Source organism: Mus musculus, chromosome 2 (assembly GCF_000001635.26).
Source record: "Mus musculus strain C57BL/6J chromosome 2, GRCm38.p6 C57BL/6J".
In the NCBI taxonomy this organism is placed as follows: domain Eukaryota; kingdom Metazoa; phylum Chordata; class Mammalia; order Rodentia; family Muridae; genus Mus; species Mus musculus.
The window spans coordinates 107,363,501-107,386,398 of NC_000068.7; positions in this window are offsets into that span (position 1 = coordinate 107,363,501).

Genomic DNA, 22,898 nt, shown 5'->3' on the forward strand with positions numbered 1-22,898 from the left:
CCAAAGTGTGGACAGTTTGCCCCTTCTTAGAATTGGGAACAAAACACCCATGGAAGGAGTTACAGAGACAAAGTTTGGAGCTGCGATGAAAGGATGGACCATCTAGAGACGGCCATACCTGGGGATCCATCCCATAAGCAGCCTCCAAATGCTGACACTATTGCACATACTTGCAAGATTTTGCTGAAAGGACCCTGATATAGGTGTCAGGAATTTTTTAGTTAATTTTTTAGTTTTAACACTTTCTTTGATTGATGTATCAATTTCTTCTATTACATCTTCTATGCCTGTGATTCACTCTTCCATCTCCTATATTCTGTTGGTGATGCTTCCATCTGTATTCCTGTCTTCTTCCCTAGGTTTTCCATCTCCAAGCTTCCCCCAGCTTGAGTATTCTTTATTGCTTCTATTTCTACTTTCAGGCTTGCACAGTTTTATTTATTTCCTTCATCTGTTTAATTGCATTTTCCTATATTTCTTTAAGGGATTTATTTGTTTCTTCTTTAAAGACTTCTACCTGTTTGATTGTATTTTCTTGTATTTCTTTAAGGGATTTATTCATTACCTCTTTAAAGGCCTCTATGATCTTTATAAGACTGGATTTAAGACCATTTTCTTTTGCTTGGTTGTGTTAGAATATCCAGGGCTTGCTGTAGTAGGGTACTGCTCTGGCTTTTTTTTTTTTTTTTTTTGGATTATGTTCTTTTGAGGGCCTTTAGCTATCTTAATGGCCTTAGTTCCAGGATGTTCCTGTTGTATTAGGCTTTAGAAAGGGGTTAACCTCACTGGTCTTTTTTTGTGGCAGGTGTCTGATCAGTAACATTGGGATACATGTTCCAGATCTGCAGGGCTGTATGGTTTAGGATCCACAGGTCTCAATGGTCCAGGAGCCACATGATCTATAAAGGAGTGCAGAGAAGGTAGTGGGAAAATGGAGGTCCACCAGGGTTATCAGGCTGTTCAAGGCAGCTTGGCATTCTCCAGAGGTCTCAATGAGCATGGAAAATGGGTGGGAAAAGGGAAGTTAACCTGTATGGTTCAGGCTCAGCAGGTCTGATGAAGGTGGGGAGAGAGGTGGGGGGCAAGCTAGAGGTCTGGACAGGATAGCAGGTTGCTTAGGGCAGTTTTAGTGTGCCCCAGAGGACTCAGCAAATAAGAAAAAGTGGGAAAAGAAGAGTTCTTAATCCTAGTATAAATAGATATTCTAAAACATAAATTTTAACAATATATTCTGAAATGTCGAGAAATTTTAGTATAGGTGATTATAACTATTATTAACTGTTTGGGTTTTAAAACTAGTTGCATTATTTTATTCTTATTGCTGTTTAACAAATTCAAATGAATCTTTGAACATAAAAAAACAGACTATCCTGACCCAGGGTTCTTAAATTTATTTATGTTTGATATAGTATGTTAAATATTCTGATTTGAATATGTTCTTTTATTAGTAGTTTCTGAATGTGCCTGTCTCGCTAAATCTTCTCTGAAGGAATATCAAAATATATAATTTTAAAGTAATTCCTAGTTGTCTGAAGTAGGGCCTATGCTTCCATCAGATGCAATTGTGCATTTTCTGCCACAGTCTAACATTACTCAGGTTAGAATCCTGCTCAGGGATCTTCTGGCTTCAGCTCCTGGCTGTCATTGCTCCCGTGCTCTCCTCCCAGCTTCAGCACCTGAGCATGGAGGGTCCAGCACAGCTCCGAGCTCATCATCATTTCCTCTCTTTCATGTTCCTGGTTCTTCTGAGTGATGGGATGACAAGGGTTGCACATCAAGAATCTCAACTGTTTCAATGACACCAACCCTAGTAGTCCTGATAGCTTCAATTGGATTATAGTTGAGAAGAGTTTCTTGTGAACATAATGTGTAAAAGAGTTACCAAAATGCTTCAAGTTTCAGAACAATAAAATGGAACAAAATAAAAAAAAATCAAGCAAACATGCAAATAAACAGACAAAGAGCTTTGAGAATTTGAACAAACTGGCAGAGCACAAGACTCACTGGAGCTGTAAAGAGGGAGAGCACCAGGAAAGAAGCTGTCAGGTTTATGGTCCTTCCATGGAGAGGGTTTGTATGTTTAAACATCAGGTGTTGATTGAGCAGCTACCATGTTCACACAGTGTTTCAGTTTCTATAAATAATACAATGGACAACATTTCTGTGGTCATGAAGGTTAAAAAATACCTATATATTATTAATCCCAAACAAGGAACATGATACCTCGCTGACAAATAATAAAAATGGTGTGAATCATTCCAGAACATAAATGAAAAGAGCATTAAGGATTGTCAGTAGTTTTAAGATGGGAGTGAAGTTAATTTTATTATTAGACTCATTATGTACTGCCTTCTGCCTAATTCAGCTCTCAAGTGAAATGTAGGTCACTCTCATTCCACAGCAGAGACAGCCACTCTGAATAATACCTTCTGTGGACTCTGTAAATCTCCGAATTAAGTGACATTTTTTTTATAGAAAGAATTTTATCACATAGCTCAGGCTGACTTTGAATTCACCAGGTAGCTCAGGCTGGCCTTGAACTCTAAGTCTCCTCCTGAGCCTTTAAAGTGCAGGGACTATAACCACACAACCATACCTGGCCTTTAAAAAGACATTTTATGTATTTTTATACTTTTGGATTTAGGAAAGTCTGCCTGTCTCTGCGGGTTAAGGTGCTGATCCTAGATAAGCCAAGTTGGATACCTGTGGCTTTACAGACCTTATTTCAGGCGGTGTCTTATGTGTTTTATGTTCTAGATCTTTTATGTCTACCAGGGCTCTCTGGAACTGTCACTGGTCTCAGTGCTCCTATACTTACTTACCTCCTTGTCTGAAGCTTTGGTAGCAATCAAGAACACCACTGTCCTAACACTCAGTTCCCATCTAACTGCTAACTTCTTTTTTTCTGCCCCTAGATCAGTGGTTGCCAACCTGTGGGTCCTGACCCCTTTTTGGGGGGGGGGTGTGGAAGAGCCTTTCAGAGGGGTCACACATCAGATATCCTGCATATCGGAGAGTTACATTATGATTCATAACTGTAGCAAAATTACAGTTGTAAAGTACCAACAAAAATAATTTTGTGGTTGGGGATCACCACAGTATGGAGAACTGTATTAAAGGGTTGCAGCATTAGGATGGTTGAAAACCACTGCCCTAGACCTTCCCAACCTTCTGGAAGTATCAACTGTATTTTTATGTATCACATGTGATACTTGCTTAGTGTAGATGATTAGGAAAGAAAAAGGAGGGGTAAAAACAGGAAGGGGAAGAAGAAAGTCAAGAAAGGAAAGGTAGGTTCTGAGCTAGATATTCAATCAGTTGGTTATTCCATCTCCACCTACTGTTCTGCCTTACGAAGCTGATGCTGAGAACAGCTGAACAACCTGTTGACTCCAGAGTGTTTGCAAGCTGAGGAAGAGCATGGAGAAGCAGATTTTAGCAATGTTACCTCATTGCATGGTTTTTCTTTTACAAAACAACTATGCAGTTATTATATCCTTCTCAAGGCTGTGATGCCATTGGTAGCCTCTCAGAAATCTGTGACTAAGTAGTTCTGTCTCCATTTTGCTCAAGAGAAACCTGGGATTTGGGAAGATGAGGCTATTGAGTATCGGGGCTGAAATGTGATTTGATGTAATCACCAAGCCACATGGTTCCAGCTCATGTCACACGTGTATGCCGCCCAATCAATGCTTTACCAAGTTTCCGAACAATAAAATAAAACACAATAAGCAAGAATCAAATAAGCCAAACATACAAACAACCAATTGGCTTTGGGAATTTGAAGAATTCATGGCTTATAAAAACAAGACCTCAATGTTTTCACCTTTATGACCTTTTAAATTGATGGCTATGTGTGGGTTTTAAAATTTTTATCTTTAAGAAAAATGATTTATGTGTAATAAGCTTAAGAATTTGTGCATCAGAGGCAGTTAAAGGAGCAAGTGGGGATGATGAAAAGAAGATGGACACTAAACAGAGGAAACAGACTTTACACCTTATTCTTTGGGGGAGATATTTACATAAATTGAACTCAGCATACTGCTCTCTTCCCTCTTCCTTCAGATGCTGGACTATCACCTTGTAAGTCCTCCTGGTCCCTAGGATGTGTCTGCCCAAATGGTGGCACTGGAGATTTCTCTTCTCTTTTCCCTTTTTCTCAGCAGGATTTCCCTGTCTTTTCCTATTCCTACTTTCTAAGATCACAGATGTGAGGGTCAGATATTTCAAGGCCTGTGTTCTACACAAAGCTTTTATATTTTCTTTAACTGTCAAATTCCTTTGTGGATAGATAGAGTTTTCTCTTGTACTTTTTTTTTAATGGAAATTCTGCAGGAAAATGTAATAGAATATATATAGCTTGCCCTTGGTTGGTACCTAGGATCATTTTATCATTTATAAGAATGTCGGATTTGACCTAATCTTTCTATATATCCCAGAGGCTACATTGGGATTAAGCTCCTCCAGGTAGGAGACTCACTTAACAAAGACACACAATTCTAAAATATACTTCCAAGGAGCCTCTGCTTAAACTCTATTTCTATATGCAGCTCTGTGTAGCCAGAGCTCAGGTTCAGATCAGAATCTCTCACTGCAACATACACAGCAGATGCTTATGTCTTCTTTCTAAATAATTTGTAACGATGATTTCTTTAAAAGTGTTAAAACGATGTGGCAGTGGTATGTGAAGTCCATTTCTCCACAGTAAAATGACTGGGGCTTTTGTAACCAGCCACATTGCCTTGACTTTTCTAATCTATATGCTATGCTTTGGGATGTACTATGCTATTCAGATGTGGAAAGTGAAATAATATAAAACAGGTCACTTACCATCAGATCAAGCACTGAGTTTATTTTCTGTGGTGAAACATTTATGAATCCGGCATTCGTTTTTTGGTGGTGGTGGGTTTTTTTTTGTTTTTTTTTTTTTTTTTTTTTGGTAAACATGGTGAGAAGCTGTTATGTTGCTGTCAGTACAAGTGTTTTTTGATTCTAAGTATCAAACCCAGAGACTTGTGCACTGTGTACGTGTGCTGTACCACTGTGCTACACACTCAGATATCTCTATGAAAGTCTGAAAGCCTTGCTGGGCCCCTTCCTTGCAGGGTACCCTGGTAATTGAAAACGGTTTTGGTTAGACTTTTGTTTTTGGTTTTTTGTTTTGTTTGTTTTGTTTCTCCAATTTGACACAAACTAAAGTCCTTTGGGAAGAAGGAACCCCAGTTGAAGAATTGCCTTGATCATACTGGTCTGTGGGCATATTTGTGGGCCATTGTCTTGACTGTTAGTTTTTGTTGGAGGGCTTAGCCCATTGTGGATGGTACCATCCCTAGACAAGGGGTCTGGCTGTTTAGAAGGGCTAGCTCAGCAGTAATCAGATTCTGTTGTGGTCTCTGCATCAGTTTCTGCTTGAGTTCCCACTCTGATTTTCCTTAATGATGGCCTGTAAGCTGGACAAACAGACCGAAATAAACCCTTTCCTCTTCCAGTTTGCTTTTGGTCATGGTATTTATCACAACAATAGAAAGAAAACTAGAACAGAGGAGATGATAAGATGCTAGTTAACAAGATCAAAACCTCAGCACAGAGACAAGCTAACAGTTAAGTCACTTACAAAAGTACATTCCAGGAGTCATGGGAGTACATCTCAGACAAATAAAGTCTAGGGAGATCTAAGTTTCACATATTATTTTCTTCTAGTCTACAAATGCAAAAAACCTTAGGTATACCAGAGGGATATCTCTGCCTGTTAATTACTTTCTAGGCTTGTGTGTATAAGGTATAGAGCCAAATGACTAGGGTTGAATCCCTATTTTTCCAAATGACATGTGTAATAGTATTTTAGTGATTGTTCTAAAACCAATGTTTCCAACTATTTTATACAATATATAATCTGTTTTATATAATATATAATACGAAGTATTTATTAACTGTATACAAAATTATGACAGTCATGTGCTGCATGTGTTCTGCAACAGTCAAGTTCAAGGACATTTCTTTTTTATTCCTTTTTAAAAAATCATTACTTTCCTTTAATTGTCTTTTCTTTACTCCTACTTCATTTTTCTTCCTTCTTTCCTTTTTTCCTTCCTTCCTTCCTTCCTTCCTTCTTTTCTTTTTCTTTTTTTCATTCTTCTTTCTTCTTTCTTGTTTGCATTTTCTTGGAGTCATTGTTTCACTATGCAGATCTGTTTAGTCTAGAATTCTCTCTGTAGACCAGGGTGGTTGACCTCAGATCTATCTCTGTCTCTTAAGTGCTGGGCTTAAAAGTATGCATCAACAGGCTGAGTCCAGGAGATATTGACAGTAGAATGGTCATGGGCACTAGGAATCCTGTGATCTAAAACAATACAAAATCTCAGTTCACAGCAATGACTGTGAAATGACATGGAAAATATATATTGAACAAATTATTGTTTTAGAGCTTAAGATCCCAAATTCTAGTCCAGACACTGTAATTTGATCCATGAATGCTGCTAAGGAGAGGGCAACAGTTTTGCTATTGTACAGGGAGTGAATTTGAAATTTTGTTTGTTCTTAGAGCAAAGAGCTGTGACATTGTGTATAAACTAGTGAAATGTATAAAGAGAAAACAGCTTAGGTGGATGGTTTACTCTATCATAGAGCCACATTTTTGTTGAAGGGTAACTTTCTGAAACATTAACTTAGAATTTCTAACCCTTTGCAAGATGTTTTCTATTTTTATATGAGGAAATAAATCTTAATCCTCTGTATTCTATAAAACACACACTTTGTTTGATATAATTTCTGTCAGTGTGTAGTCCTGAGTATTCTAAAACTTGCTGTGTAGACACCATAGAGATCTGTCTGTCTCTACCTGCACCATTCTAGGATTCAAATAAATGAGTGAAAATATTATTACAGACTGAGGAACAAAATCAAATTCCCTTGATCGACTTTACTGGGATCAACTGGAATGTAATGTAGCTATTTTCTGTGCTTGTTTGGAAGGTCTGTATTCAATAGTACTGAATATTCCAAACTATGCTACGTAGTATGCAAGAGAGAATTATCCAATCTTAATTACTCATACACGTTGTTGTGATAAAAAACCAAATTATTTGCATAGAGTTTAGCAAAATCAATTGTCATGAGTGTCATGAGTGATGACATACATTGAGAGAGTAGAGAGGACAGGTGGGCTCTTAATATTTGTCTTCATACAGTTTACAATCCTAACAACGAAGGGGCTTACATAGTATGCAGCTGATCTACAGTAGGCAAATGACTTCTCTGTTCTAATGATCACATCCTGAGAATGTGTTAATTACACAATAAGGGTTACTCTGCAGATGTATGTATGCTAATGACTTATGTCTGAAATACTGGGAAGTTCTCAGAGTGATTTCATAGGCCATTGCTAGTGAAACAGGGAGACATAAGAGTCAGATAAGGAGATAGGGTCAGTAGAGGCCATTATAACTTTGGGCCAAAGAACTCAGTCAACTCAAGCCCAGAGTACTAGGACAGTTTCTAGACAGGAAAAAAGACTATTTCCTAAAGTTGGACTGCTTGCTCATTTTAGCCATCTTACTAATAGAACTAAAGGTGTCTAAGTCACTAGACTCATGGTAATTTACTACAACAGCACTAGCTAAAGAATATACTGTTACATTATACCCTTCTATTTCTATTAACCCCATTAAGATGTTATTGGTATCCCTCTGAGGAAATTCAAACTGTGCTCATGCATGACTACACAGTTTTTCAAGTCACCCATCTGGCAGACAGTAAAATAAAAGAGTGAAAACACTATACCCCAGTTTAGAAAACTCCAAACTGAATCAAAATGGCTACCAGTGAATGGAGTGTATTATCGTGTGCTGTTATTTCACAGAAGCACAAATGCTCCTATAAGACCAGCAGGCCTCTCTTCTTTTTTGGAAAATTACACTACTCAAAAATATTAACTCTTCAAAGCCTTACCATCCGTGGGAGACCTGGGATTCCAGCTTTGCCTGGCTCTAACGTTGACATGTGATTCTTTAATATCTTTTCAGTCTGTAATTATAAATTCTTTATGGATTTTCTTTCTCTTAAATATCTCAGAATGGACAGACCCCCTGAAGTAGTATGGTAGTTATTAATATCAGTGTCATTTTTATTATGTGGCCATACTGCCAAAGTTAAAAAAATACAAAAGAATGAGGTAACACTTCATGTATTTTTTTCTCTAGGTTCACATAGGCATAAATTTAAACTAAACTTATTCGAAGTTCTGATCAATATATTTCCTTAAGGAGATGGCATGGTAACACCATTACATGATAATAGAAATACATATAAATAAGACTGTTAAGTAAAACAAGAAAACATAATACGTAATAATTGCCAAGAGATCAGTCAAGCACCAATGATGCTCTTATATCCAGCTGCACCTGCTGTCATGAGATATGCTTCTCAGATACACCTACAACCTTCCTGCAGTGACAGTAAGATGACGGGTGTCACACCTGGATAATATGTATGCTAACGCTCAGGGGGGAAAGTGACTTCCCCTCCCACCCTTCTGAAGTTTGAGGAGTCAGCTGTTGAAACCCTCTCCTAAAATTCAACTTCTCATCTGCTGATCCAGTGTCAGTTCTCCCCGAGGGTCCCCCCCCTCTCTCTAGTTCCTCAAGAATCTCAAAATAGCGGTTACCTGAGAGCCTGACTCAGAAACTCCAGCTGGTGAGAACCTAAGAGAAAATTTGGTCTTATTTGCAAAATTAGCATCACGTTCCATTCCATGTTACTTTCTTTAAAAAATGTAAGGGACTTCTGATTTTAAACATTTATTATTAATTAATTTTGTGCATGTGTGTAGGTTAGAGGGTAGTTTGTTGTAGTTTGTTTTCTCCTTCTACCAAATGGTTCCCAGGGACAGAATGATGGTTGTTAGGTTTGGTGGCAGGCACTGTTACCCACTAAGCTACCTTATACAAACATAGATGTTTACAGTTACTATAAATAAGAGTTTTATTTTCTCCATTGTTTCCTAAGACACAGAAAATTTAAGTCCATTTGGCAATATACCATATAATACTTGTGGCTTAACAACTGATAAAGTCTACAGGAGATTGATCTTCATCCATGGTAACCCATTGTTCTCAAGGATTTCTATGCATTAGCGTGAGCTGCTACTGACATATTTGTCAAATGCTTTACATTTTCTATATGCCATGAGTTCAGAGGTCCTTATTTTCTATGGATTAATTTGTAGTAAGATACTTTGTTTCAATGTATGTACCTAACACTGTCATTTTCAACCTCTCTTTAGAAATTCAAGGATACAATTTAGTTCTCAATATGCCTATTTTTCTCTTCTGTTTTCATGTTGTGCTCAGAAGCATTTACTCTTTATTATATTTTTACTTGGCCATATTTCTAACCTCCTGGTGGTTAAATTGTCTGAAAAGCTTAAGCACATTTACATCAAAATTCTCTTTCCCTATGGGGTGTGTTAAGTATCTTCACATTAAAAATGAAATATATCCCTATATTTTCTTGCTTAATTTTACTTTCTAACAACAGTGGATCCTTCTTGCATATTTTTTAATCGCTCAGTCTTATAACACTTATTGTGAATATTAGCTCATAAAACAATGCATATAGTTATGGGATTTTATTTGTTATTACTGTCTTTATCACAGTGGAGAAATTATATATGGCAATGTTTTAGAGACCAGTTCTTCTTGTCTTGGAGTAAAATACTTTCATGTATCAGCAGGATAGTCAAAGAATGCATCTTTATGAGCTTTGTGGAAATCTAGACATAAAATGGGGGCAAAAATGTAGTATTTAGATGACCATGGCCCTGATGCATATGAACTTAGTTCTCACTGTGTCTTGAGACTTTGTTAAATTATGACCATCATTTCAATATTTCTTTAAATGAGTTTTGAGATGAATGTGCAATTTAACAGAAAAATCAAAGCTCAAAGGGAGGAAGTAACATACCAAAACATCGTAGAACTTGCGATAGACACATGATTTAAACAGAATGTCTTCTAACTCTCATGAGTGGATTAACATCAAGAATGATGATGCATTTCTTTTGACCCTGAATGTCCTGGTAAACCCTGTGGAACATAAGGCAACTGGGTAGGATAGACTCATGTAATTGGTCTTAGAACTTGGACTTACAAAATGATTATTTGACAATTTGAATAGTTTATCAAAACAAAGGTAGCACTTTGATCAAACAGCTGTACTGTCAGCAAGATTCTTTAGTGATACCATGGGGCATTGTGGGTAGAGATTTTGAGAGGAGCTCTATTAGCATCTTATTTATTCTCTCTGTGATCTATCTCCTATGGGACCATGTCTATATCTCTAAAAGGAAATGGTATCTGTGGCAAAGTATAAGAAAAAGGAAAATTAGCAATTAAAATACCAGACACTTAAGAGCATAAAAGATTGACTTTCTTACTTTTGGATTTTTTTTTTTTTATTTTTACTTCTTGTGTGTCAGGGTCTCACTAAGTTGCCAAGGTTTGATATACAGTCACTGTAAGACAAACAGGCTTTGAATTTGGGACCTTTCTACCTCAAATTCTTGATTAGCTGAGATTACAGGTCTGAGTCCTCAGACTGGTTTTCTATTGTTATTTCATATAAATCCTAACACATCCCACCATGTGTGACTGAAAGAGAGAAGGATTTCTTGCCATAGGATGGATAACTTTAGCATCAGCTGCAACAGGAACCTTCAGCATATTACTACTGTGAGGATGAAGAGGAGTAGTGGACTGGAAAGAATTCCACTTTTCAAAGGTTTACTTGACTACTTCATACTGAAGTCCAATGAATAAAACCTAGATATTGGAAGAATATGGATACTAGTAGTTAAGTTTATGAGTCAGATAGGCAGAAACTGCTCTGAAATCTTATAACTGGATTATAATTACATAGTACAAGTGTTCCTATGACTATCTTGGTATGTGTTTCTCATACCTCCTTTTGTGTTTGATATGCCTTACTCATCTTAATTCAGTAGTTAAAACTTTCCCTCACTTTGATAGTTGATGGGTTGTTATTTGGTGGGTGGAATGCATTAATTCCTTCTGTATCGCTCCAAGTATTGCTTTTAAATTAACCAGGCTTGTTCTGGAACAAAATAACCCAGAAGTATTTGTTCTGTGTCTATCTCTAATGCCCAGTATACTGTCTTGTGAATGTTATTTGCTTATTCCTGGAGCTTGAAATCTCCTATGTGGGTACTATCTCAGTATAGAAACTTTCATTGCAGTTTTTATCCCTTTTTATCGAATTATGTGTTCCAAGCTGAATGACTTTAGGACATGCGGAGCTTTCCATTCTTTTCGTTTTTTTATAAAGTGCATGAAACAGTAATAACTTTGTAGGTTTCCAGAAGACACTGCTTTTGTCATTGATTTTCCTAGTTCTTGCATCTACTCTTTGGGCCCATGTAGAATCATAAAATCAGTCTGTGGATAATTGTAAATGCTCAAATGTGCACTTTCTTTTATTAATCATGTTGTAAACTTTGCATGTGGAACTATAAGTTCCAATAATGGTAAAATTAAGTGTTTGAAATATAATTCTTCTGGGATTTAAGTTTCAGTGATTTTTCTTTGGATAAATGTTTCTTTAGGAAATAACCCAGAAAGGAAATGTCTGTGATTGATTTCTGTAGTCCCCTAACACTAGCTAAAAAGAGATACTTCCAAACATGAATGTGTCTGAATACAGAAGGGGAAAATTCAGAAAAGAGAATTATCTTCAAGAGTCTAGCTGTTAGCATTTCAAACCTTATACTGCTTAACACAGTCAGCTCAGGATGTAAGAACAAAGTGCTGTAGTGTGGACAACTTACAAAACAAAAATTACTATTTCTAATGGTTCTAAAAGCTAAAGTTCAAGGTCAGTATGTCTGGGTTGATGGCTCTTTTTCTGTCCAGTAGACAGACTCCTCACTATGTCCTTACATGGTGGAGAAGAGGAGACTTTCCAGTTTAACTTTCTGGGAACTCACTAGTGTCATCACAAGGGTCTTACTCCTAGTCCCACCTAAACCTAATGATCTGCTGGGGGCTTCATTGAGGATGAACACCATCAAAAGCCACTATCTTGGCTGCCTGGTTTCAACTGATAAACTTGAGGCAGATAAAGTCAGTCTCAGTCCACATCATTTCTCTGTACTAATACTGGCGCAGACTAGTTCCTAAATACTCACCAAGGAAACTATGTAAGTCCAGATCAATGATGACTACTTGTGGTTTATAACGAATGAAGAACTGGCTTAGGCTTTACTAAGTATACACAGTTCTCTTAGTATGAGAGCAGACATGCAGAGAAAAAAAACTCCATCTGCAGGATTTTCAAGTTGCGGAATAATTTTAAATATGGTGATAGAGAACAGGTAGTTTGACTTTTGGGTGAATGCGAAGAACATGCTTTTTTAATTTAAGGCATTTGTGTTATGATGGTTTAGAGTGATCCAAACACAAACAAGGTAATGTAGGCCTGCCATGAGTGCTTGTTCTGTGTCATTACCATATTTCTGTAGTGATGTAACCCTGAATAAGAGTATCATTAATTTGAACTTGGGTGTTCATGTTCAGCTAATCTAGTATCATTTTGTTATCTGAAACTATAAAATTGCTCAAGTGAGGGATGCATGTAAACAGAAGGAGAGAGTATTAGGCACTCCATATCTGTCCTTTGGATGGCAATTTACACACTATCCTTGACTATAGTCCTATAGCCACTCCTACACAGTACCTATTTTTATACCTGATTTATACACAAAGATGTTAAAGCTTGTGAAAATTAAATGCCTTGCTTTAATCCATTTTTGAAAGAGCGTCCTCTGTTCATAAATGATTAGGTAACTTAATGTCTATCAAGTCTGTGTGCTTTTTAAAAATCCTATTTTGTATCTTCATGGCATTTTCTCTGACTTTATTTTTTTTCTTACCATACCAAAATCAACTCCAGATACTCCAATCAGTTACATACTTGCTGTAATGCGGTGTTTTAAAAATTTTGCTATGAAAGGAAGGTAACAGGTATTCTATGACATTAACACACACACACACACACACACACACACAGAGAGAAATTTTGGGCCTCCAGATTTAAGCACACTTAAGCATATTTGCAGCTTATAGATTTTTAAAATATTCTTCGAAATGATAATATGAATTGTAAAATTCCTAGAAATTAAAACAGCCTTCTGTGGTTGATTAAAGTATTTGAGTATACTGCCGTATCATTAGTGAACAACAGTGAACATATTATAGAACCTGGAAGTCTCTGGAGTGTAGTTTAAAGCCCTGGCTGCTGATAATGGATGGCACCTGTTTTATACGAGTGTTTTTTCCCAGATCACTCTGAAAATACATTTATCTTGTGAGTTAAAACTTAGGAGTCCAGAATGCATATGTGGGTGAGCTCATTTTTTAAAATTTTGATTGGTAAAGCAGTTCGGGGAAACTGGTAAACAAACCTCACAACTATGTGCCCACAATTCCATTTGCTAGTGTCGTTTAGATCAAGGTTATTTAAGATTTAATTGCTTTGATGGAGTGTGAGTTCGGCTAGGGTGGGGGTGTAGGTGGGTGGTATTCATTTTAAGCCATCATTATGAAAGTAGAACTCAATTTTACTATTAGCACAATATGTGCTTTTGTAAACAGGACACAATCTGGAACCTGGTTCCTGTGTTAAACATACTTTTCTGTGGCTCATTTTTAGAATTTTTAGCTTAACTTTCCCAGGCCTAATTTGCACCTACAGAAGGCAGTTCTCTTGGAATTCAGGGTCATTATGGGGAGGTAATACATGAACTGGCATTGGAAAGGAGAGAGAAAACTGATTGCCACAGATCACCCTCTCAAGCTTCCAGCCATCTGGGGAATACCATATGGAAAAGGGAGGAGTTCAGAGAGGACTGGCACTTAAATCATCATCAGGAGCCATTTTAGTTTTCACTGGACTAGATTTGACTGTAAGATATGACTGTAGTCTTCACTCTAGGCTTTGGGGTAACACTAGACTAAGTTAAAATAACAGGTATACTGTTTTCTAGCTATATAATTATTTCCAACTTAATTACATCTCTAAGTTGTGAATTATTTATTCATCAGTGACATGAGAATAATATTCACTTAGAGGAAAGTTTGTGATTGCCAATGGAGGCACTGTAAAGTACCCACACCCTGCCTTGCCCTCATCTGTGGAGAGAATGATGCTTTATTTTCAATACTCAGGTCTAGAACAAGCTTGAGAAGACCTTGGTGGAAATAGGGTCAGAAAGAACTTCACAGGCTAGTGCCTTCTGCTATTCAGTTCTGTTTATATATTAAGGCAATTCTTTTTCATGCTAGATACAGACAGTGTATGCATTCATTTTTCAGGGTCTTCTCTAGTACTCTTTTTCCTTTTCCCTTCTGCAGCCATATCTAGGAGCAAGTCTTTTTTCCTTCAGATTCTTCGTTTGGCCTCCATGATGCTCAATCACCTTAGACCGTTTGGCTGCATTACTTTCCCTAGCATTTGCGAATTCTTGGCTTGAAACAATTGTGATTATTGAATGTTTGTCTTTCATGGTTTTGGAAGTTGTGGCTTTGCATAGTGGTTTACATTTAATTCATAAAGCAGATGCAATTAGAATGAAGCAGGTGGGTTGGGGTAAGCAGGGTGCCATCTGAATGCATACTAACCCTCATTAATATCCTGGGAAGAAACTGGAAATGGGAGTGGATTGGAACTGCTCAATCTGTACAGTCTTTCTCTGACTATGTCCAGTCCCCATTGTCATTTTAGTCCATCAGCAGGAAGGGAGCCATGCTTCTTATGTGATGGCTCAGGGCTTCAAAGTGCATTTTTCAGCAAGGTGGAGACAACTAATATTTTCTGAACTAACCTCCCACGTTATGTCATACCCCCCTCCCTTGATATTTCATTCATCTTATTTGAGAGTAACAGAAATAGATTTCATGCTTGCTAGGATCAATACAAGATTTTATAAGAACACTGATATTAATATTTTCCTGGGAAGCTTGGGGAAGTGAAATTTGCCATATTTGTCTTTATAGTACCAACAATACACATCCATTCTCCAAGTAACCTTGAATCATTCTATTTCTCAATCACCTAAGACAGTCTTTCAAATTCTCTTCAAGGCATTAGATTCATGCTTAAAGACTCAAAACTGTACAATACACAGAATTGTAGAATACCAAGTGAGATTAAGTGTTGGTTAGGCTCTCCAGTCAGGTTTCTTGAGCTTATATCTGAGTATCTCTCTTTCTCTCTCTCTCTCTCTCTCTCTCTCTCTCTCTCTCTCTCTCTCTCTCTCTCACACACACACACACACACACACACACACACACATACACACACACCACATAGTGGTAGTGGTTTGGACTAATATAGAATAACCATGAACCATGCTGGATGTTCCCATATGAAAAGAGGAAATGGAAGTGCAGGTGTTACTTTACTCTGGAAAACTACAACAACCAAACCAAACCAATCACACCAAAATAAACTAAACCAATACAACAACAACAACAACCTAAACCAAGCCATAACCACCACCACCAGCAAAATCCAGCAGGAAATACCCCTGACTATTGATTCAGGTTCAGTTACATTATTTGAAAATGATTTTCCCACAGATTCATGACTTGGCTAATTTCTACATAATGTAGTCAATGTGTGGGACTCAGTAGTTTAAAACTATTCTTGTTTATAAACATTTTCCAGAACAATGCCCCATTTCCTCTACTCTGAAGTTTTTCACTTTCAAAATTTTGTTCACTTACTTACTTTTAATGCATATAGATGTTTCTCCTGCTTGGATGTGCACAACTTTCAACCCTAGTACTGGTATGTACTGGGTTCAGAAGAGGCCATAGAATCCCCTGAGTTTCTCGTACTGAAAGTTGCAAGTAATCATGTAGATGGTGGGAATGAAGCCCAGGAACTCTGGAAGAGAAGCCAGTGCTCGTAACCACTGAGCTATCTTTCCAGCTCCAAGTACTTATGTTTTTCATGTGTCAGTATATAGTACACTTAGTTCAACATAATCCATAAACAAATATTATTTCACAGTGGTCCTAGTGAGTCTTTGGACTTGGTTTGTGATTGTTGTATTATAGAAAGAATCATGGTGAATATCAAAACTTTCTCAGAAAGCCTTTTGTGTGTTTGAAGCATTATTTTTAAATTCTTAACAAAAATTTGAAAGGACTGTCATGGCATTATCATACATCACAATCTCTCTGTTGTGTGCTAGACTCTTTCATTAACCTGGAGTCATTTCTTAAGTTTAGAATTAAATTTAATTCTAAGTTTATAGATTATGTTCTTTTACTTTTCCAGAGAAGATCATGAAATGAATGTGAAATGCCTATTTACCCAGAAGTCCTGGTTCCTTTAATATTTAACAAATTTCTCATTGCATTTCTCTGTCCTTTTGTGTTTTACAATAGACATCTAGAAGGAGGCAGACAGATTCAATATTCTGCCTGGAAATCTATTTATGTAGGTCATCCAGTACATTGAGTGCATTGACTCTTTTCTGCACGATAGCTGCCAATGGTGCTTTGCTTCAGGCTAACTAGAGTGAGCAGGACAAAGATACAGGTATATCTCAAGACAAAACTTATTCTTGGAAACACTCAGTATTATTCGTTTTATTTTGTTATTTTTCATTAGCATGTATTAATTGGACAACACAGCAGAATTCCATGGGAGAGATCCATAAGTGTGACACTGAGGAAGAGAAATACTCTATCTCTTGGAGGAAGTATCAAAAATCTAGGAATGAAAAATATTGAGATGAAAAAAAAATGACTCTTACACAGTTTGAATGTCAGTTATTCAAAGGATGCTGATTCATTCCTTAGTTTTTCTATAATCGTCTTTCAGAGATTTAGTGTGATATTGTGTTTATATGACTCTCCAACATCTTTGTCCTCATATTCAACATTATTTTTTATACTTTTTATTAGCTATTTTCCTCATTTACATTTCCAATGCTATCCCAAAAGTCCCCCATACCCTCCCTCCCACTCCCCTACCCACCCACTCCCACTTTTTGGCCCTGGCATTCCCCTGTACTGGGGCATATACAGTTTGCAAGTCCAATGGGCCTCTCTTTCCAGTGATGGCCGACAAGGCCATCTTTTGATACATATGCAGCTAGAGTCAAGAGCTCCGGGGTACTGGTTAGTTCATAATGTTGTTCTACCTATAGGGTTGCAGATCCCTTTAGCTCCTTGGGTACTTTCTCTAGCTCCTCCATTGGGGGCCCTGTGATCCATCCAATAGCTGACTGTGAGCATCCACTTCTGTGTTTGCTAGACCCCTACATAGTCTCACAAGAAAGAGCTATATCTGGGTTCTTTCAACAAAATTTTGCTAGTATATGCAATGGTGTCAGTGTTTGGAAGCTGATTATGGGATGGAACCCTGGATATGGCAGGCTCTAGATGGTCCATCCTTTTGACACAGCTCCAAACTTTGTCTCTGTAACTCCTTCCATGGTTGTTTTGTTCCCATTTCTAAGAAGGGGCAAACTGTCCACACTTTGGTGTTCCTTCTTCTTGAGTTTCACGCGTTTAGCAAATTGTATCTTATATCTTGGGTATCCTAAGTTTCTGGGCTAATATCCACTTATCAGTGAGTACATATTGTGTGAGTTCCTTTGTGAATGTGTTACCTCACTCAGGATGATACCCTCCAGGACCATCCATTTGCCTAGGAATTTCATAAATTCATCCTTTTTAATAGCTGAGTAGTACTCCATTGTGTATATGTACCACATTTTCTGTATCCATTCCTCTGTTGAGGGGCATCTGGGTTCTTTCCAGCTTCTGGCTATTATAAATAAGGCTGCTATGAACATAGTGGAGCATGTGTCCTTCTTACCGGTTGGGACATCTTCTGGATATATGCCCAGGAGAGGTATTGCAGGATCCTCTGTACTACTAGTACTATATCCAGTTTTCTGAGGAACCGCCAGACTGATTTCCAGAGTGGTTGTACAAGCTTGCAATCCCACCAACAATGGAGGAGCGTTCCTCTTTCTCCACATCCTCACCAGCATCTGCTGTCACCTGAATTTTTGATCTTAGCCATTCTGACTGGTGTGAGGTGGAATTTCAGGGTTGTTTTGATTTGCATGTCTCTGATGATTAAGGATGTTGAACATTTTTTCAGGTGCTTCTCAGCCATTCAGTATTCCTCAGGTGAGAATTCTTTGTTTAGTTCTGAGCCCCATTTTTTAATGGGGTTATTTGATTTTCTGGAGTCCCCCTTCTTGAGTTCTTTTCATATATTGGATATTAGTCCCCTATCTGATTTAGGATAGGTAAAGATCCTTTCCCAATCTTTTGATGTCCTTTTTGTCTTATTGACGGTGTCTTTTGCTTTGCAGAAGCTTTGAAGTTTCATGAGGTCCCATTTGTCAATTCTCGATCTTACAGCACAAGCCATTGCTGTTCTATTCATGAATTTTTCCCCTGTGCCCATATCTTCGAATGTTTTCCCTACTTTCTCCTCAACAAGTTTCAGTGTCTCTGGTTTTATGTGGAGTTCCTTAATCCACTTAGATTTGACCTTAGTACAAGGAGATAGGAATGGATCAATTCCCATTCTTCTACATGATAACCACCAGTTGTGCCAGCACCATTTGTTGAAAATGCTGTCTTTTTTCCACTGGATGGTTTTTGCTCCCTTGTCAAAGATCAAGTGACCATAGGTGTGTGGGTTCGTTTCCGGGTCTTCAATTCTATTCCATTGATCTACATGTCTGTCAGTATACCAGTACCATGCAGTTTTTATCACAATTGCTCTGTAGTACAGCTTTAGGTCAGGCATGATGATTCCACCAGAGGTTTTTTTATCCTTGAGAAGAGTTTTTGCTATCCAAGGTTTTTTGTTATTCCAGATGAATTTGCTGATTGCCCTTTCTAATTCGTTGAAGAGTTGAATTGGAATTTTGATGGGGATTTCATTGAATCTGTAGATTGCTTTTGGCAAGATAGCCATTTTTACTATATTGATCCTGCCAATCCATGAGCATGGGAGATCTTTCCATCTTCTGAGATCTTCTATAATTTCTTTCTTTAGAGACTTGAAGTTCTTATCATACAGATCTTTCACTTCCTTAGTTAGAGTCACGCCAATGTATTCATATTCAACATTATTACCAAATAGCTAACACATTGTCAACACATATAGGATTCCTGATAGTCTGACAAGACTCTGATATGACCAATCTCATAGTGTTCGGATAGCACATCTATGATATTCTTTTCTTTTCTAAATTAGTTATTTAATTTATTTATGTCCCAAATGCTGCCCCCACCCAGTCCCACCTCTCAGAGTTCTTCCCCTCATCAACCCACCTGACCACCTCTGAGAGGTTGCCACCACATCCCCATATTCCATCACTCTGGGGCATCAAGTATCTAAAGAATTAGGCCCATCCTCTCCCACGGAGGACAGACAAGGTATCCATCTGCTACATATGTCCTTGGGGCCTTGGAACACCTCATATATGCTGTTTTTTGGTGGCTTCCAGGGATCCAGGTTAGTTGACACAGTTGGAATTCCTTTGGGGTTGTCATCCCCTTCAGGTATTTCAGTCCTTCTTCTAACTCTTTCATAGGGGTCCCCAACCTCCATCCAGTGCTTGGCTATGAGTATCTGCATCTATCTTAGTCAGCTGCTAGTATAGCCTCTCAGAGGACAGCCATACTATGCTCCTATCTGCAAGCATGAATAGCATCAGTAGCAATCAGAGATTGGTGCCCAAAGGGTAGATCCAAGTTGGGCTAGTCACTAGTGAGCCATTTCTTTAGTCTCTGCTCCATTTTTGTCCCTGCATTTCTTTTAGTCAGGAGCTATTTTGGGTTGAAGGTTTTGTAGGTGGATTGGTATTCTTGTCCCTCTACTGGGGACCCTGTCTGACTACTGGAGTTGGTCTCTTTAGGTTCCATATCCCTACTGTTGGTCATTTTGGCTAAGGTCATCCCCACTGAGTCCTAGGAACCTCTTCATCCCAGGTCTCTAGGACTTCCCAGAGATTCACCCTACCCCACCTCTGCTCCAGGAGCTGCATATTTCTATTCATTTTCTTGACCCTCTGGGCCTCTCTCCTGTCTCCCCACATACCTGATCCTACACCCATTTTCTCTTAAATACCCCTCTCCTACCCAAAACCCTTCTTTCCTATGCCTCCCATGACTATTTTGTTCCTCCTTCTAAGTGGAATTTAAGCACCCTTGGGCCTTATTTCTTGTTAACTTCGTAGGGTCTGTGGGGTGTATCATGGGTATCCTGTACTTTTCGGCTAACATCTACTTATCAGTGAGTACATACCATGCATGTCCATTTTTTAGGGTTACCTCATTCAGGATGATGTTTTCTAGTTCCATCCTTTGACCTGCAAAATCCATGATGACATTGATTTTAATAGCTGAATAGTATTCAATTGTATAAATGAACCACATTTTCTGTATTCATTTTTTTTTTTTTGATTGAGGGATATCTGAGTTGCTTCCAGTTTCTGACTATTACGAAAAAGACTGTGATGAACATAACTGAGCAAGTACCTTTATGAGATGTTGGAGCATTGTTTGGGTAAATGTCCAGGAACAGTATAGCTGGGTCTTCAGGTAGAACTATTTCAAGTTTTCTAAGGAAACACCAGATTGATTTTGAGAGTGGTTGTACCAGTTTGCAATTCCACTAGCAATGGAAAAGTGTTCCCTTTTCTCCATATCCTTGTCAATATGTTCTGTCCCTTGAATTTTTCTATCTTACTCATTCTAATTGGTGTAAGGTGGAATCTTAGGATCATTTTCATTTTCCTGATGACTAAGGATATTGAACATTTTTATGAACTTCTTGTCCATTCAAAATTCCTCTGTTGAGAATTCTGTTTAGCTCTGTACCCTATTTTTAAATTGGGTTATTTGGTTTTTTGGAGTCTAACTTCTTGAGTTCTTTATAAATTTTAGATATTAGCCCTCTGTCAGATGTAGACATGAAGATGTAGATTGCCTTTTGTCTTATTGACAGTGTCATTTGCCCTACAGAAGCTTTGTAGTTTTGTGAAGTCCCATTTATCAATTTTTGATTTTAGAGCCTGAGCCATTTGTGTTCTGTTCAGGAATTTTTCTCCGGTGTCAATGCAGTTGAGGCTATTTCCTATTTTCTCTTCTATTAGACTCAGTGTATCTGGATTTATGTTGAGGCCCTTGATCAACTTGAACTTGAGCTTTGTGCAAGGTGATAAATATGGTTCTCTTTTCATTCTCTCTGGTCAGGGATGATGATTCCTCTCAGAAGATCTTTTATTGTTGAGAATTGTTTTGGTTATCCTGGGTTTTTTGTTTTTACATATGAATTTGAGAATTGTTCTTTCCGTGTCTGTGAAGAATTGTGTTGAAATTTTGATAGGGATTACATTGAATCTGTAGATTGCTATTAGTTAGATGACTATTTTCTCTATGCTTATCCTATTGATCCATGGGCACAGGAGATCTTTCCATTTTCTGAGGTTTTCAGTTTCCCTCTTCAGGGATTTGAAGTTCTTGTCATACAGATCTTTCAGTTGCTTGATTAAAGTTACATCAAGATATATCAATCTGTGGCTATTGTAAAGGGTATTATTTCCCTAATTTCTTTCTCAGCCCATATATAATTTTTTAAATGAGGGCTAGTGATTTTTTTGAGCTAATTTTGTATCCAGCCATTTTGCTGAAGGTGTTTGTCAGCTGAACGAGTTCTCTGATAGAGTTTTCAGGGTTGCTCATGTATACTATCTTATCATCTGTGATTAGAGACTTCTTGACTTCTTCCTTTCTAATTTACATCCCATTGATCTTCTTGTCTTGTCTTATTGCTCTAACTAGAACTTGAAGTATTAAGTTGTGTAGATGAGGAGAGAGCAGGCAGCCTTGTCTTGTCCCTGATTTTAGTGCAATTGCTTTAAATGTCTTTCAATTTAATTTGATGTTGGCTATTGGTTTGCTGTCTTGTGAAGATTATATGCCCCAGTACAGGGGAATGCCAGGGTCAGGGTCAGGAAGTGGGAGTAGGTGGGTTGGGGAACAGGGCAGGGGAGGGTATAGGGGACTTTCAGGATAGCATTTGAAATGTAAATGAAGAAAATATCTAATAAAAAAGTAAAAAAAAATAAGATCTGATGATTTTTTTCATTTTTTTCAGTTTCCTGTTGTAATGTCTCTCTTTTCATTTCAGATTTTCTTAATTTGGATAGTGTCTCTGTGACTGTTAGTTTGACTAAGGGTTTGCCAATCTTGTTGATTTTCTCTAAGATTCAGCTGTAGTAAGAATATTTAGGCTTGTTGATTATTTGTATTGTTCTCTTTGTTTATAATTGGTTGATTTCACCCTGAGTTTGTCAATTTCCTTCCTGCTACTTTTCTTGGGTACATTTGCTTCTTTTTATTCTAGAGCTTTGAGGTGTGCTATTAAGTTGCTAGAATAGGATCTCTCCAATTTCTTTATGAAGACACGTAGTGCTATGAATTTTCCTCTCAACACTGCTTTTGTTGTGTCCTATAAGTTAGAATATGTTGTGCCTTTATTTTCATTGAATCCCAGAAAATCTTTGATTTCTTTCTTTAGTACTTCTCTAGCCTAGAGATCATTGAGTAAGAAGTTGTTCAATTTCCATGAGAATGTAGGTGTTCTGTTACTTCTGTTGTTGATGAAGTCCAACATTAATCTGTGGTGATCTGATAGAATGTAAAGGGCTATTTTAATTTTCTTGTATCTGTTGATCCTTGTTTTGAGTCTGATTATATGGTCAGTTTTGAAGAAAGTTCCATGAGATGCTGAGAAGAGGTTATTTTCTTTTTGGGTGGGTAGGGGGTGAAATGTTC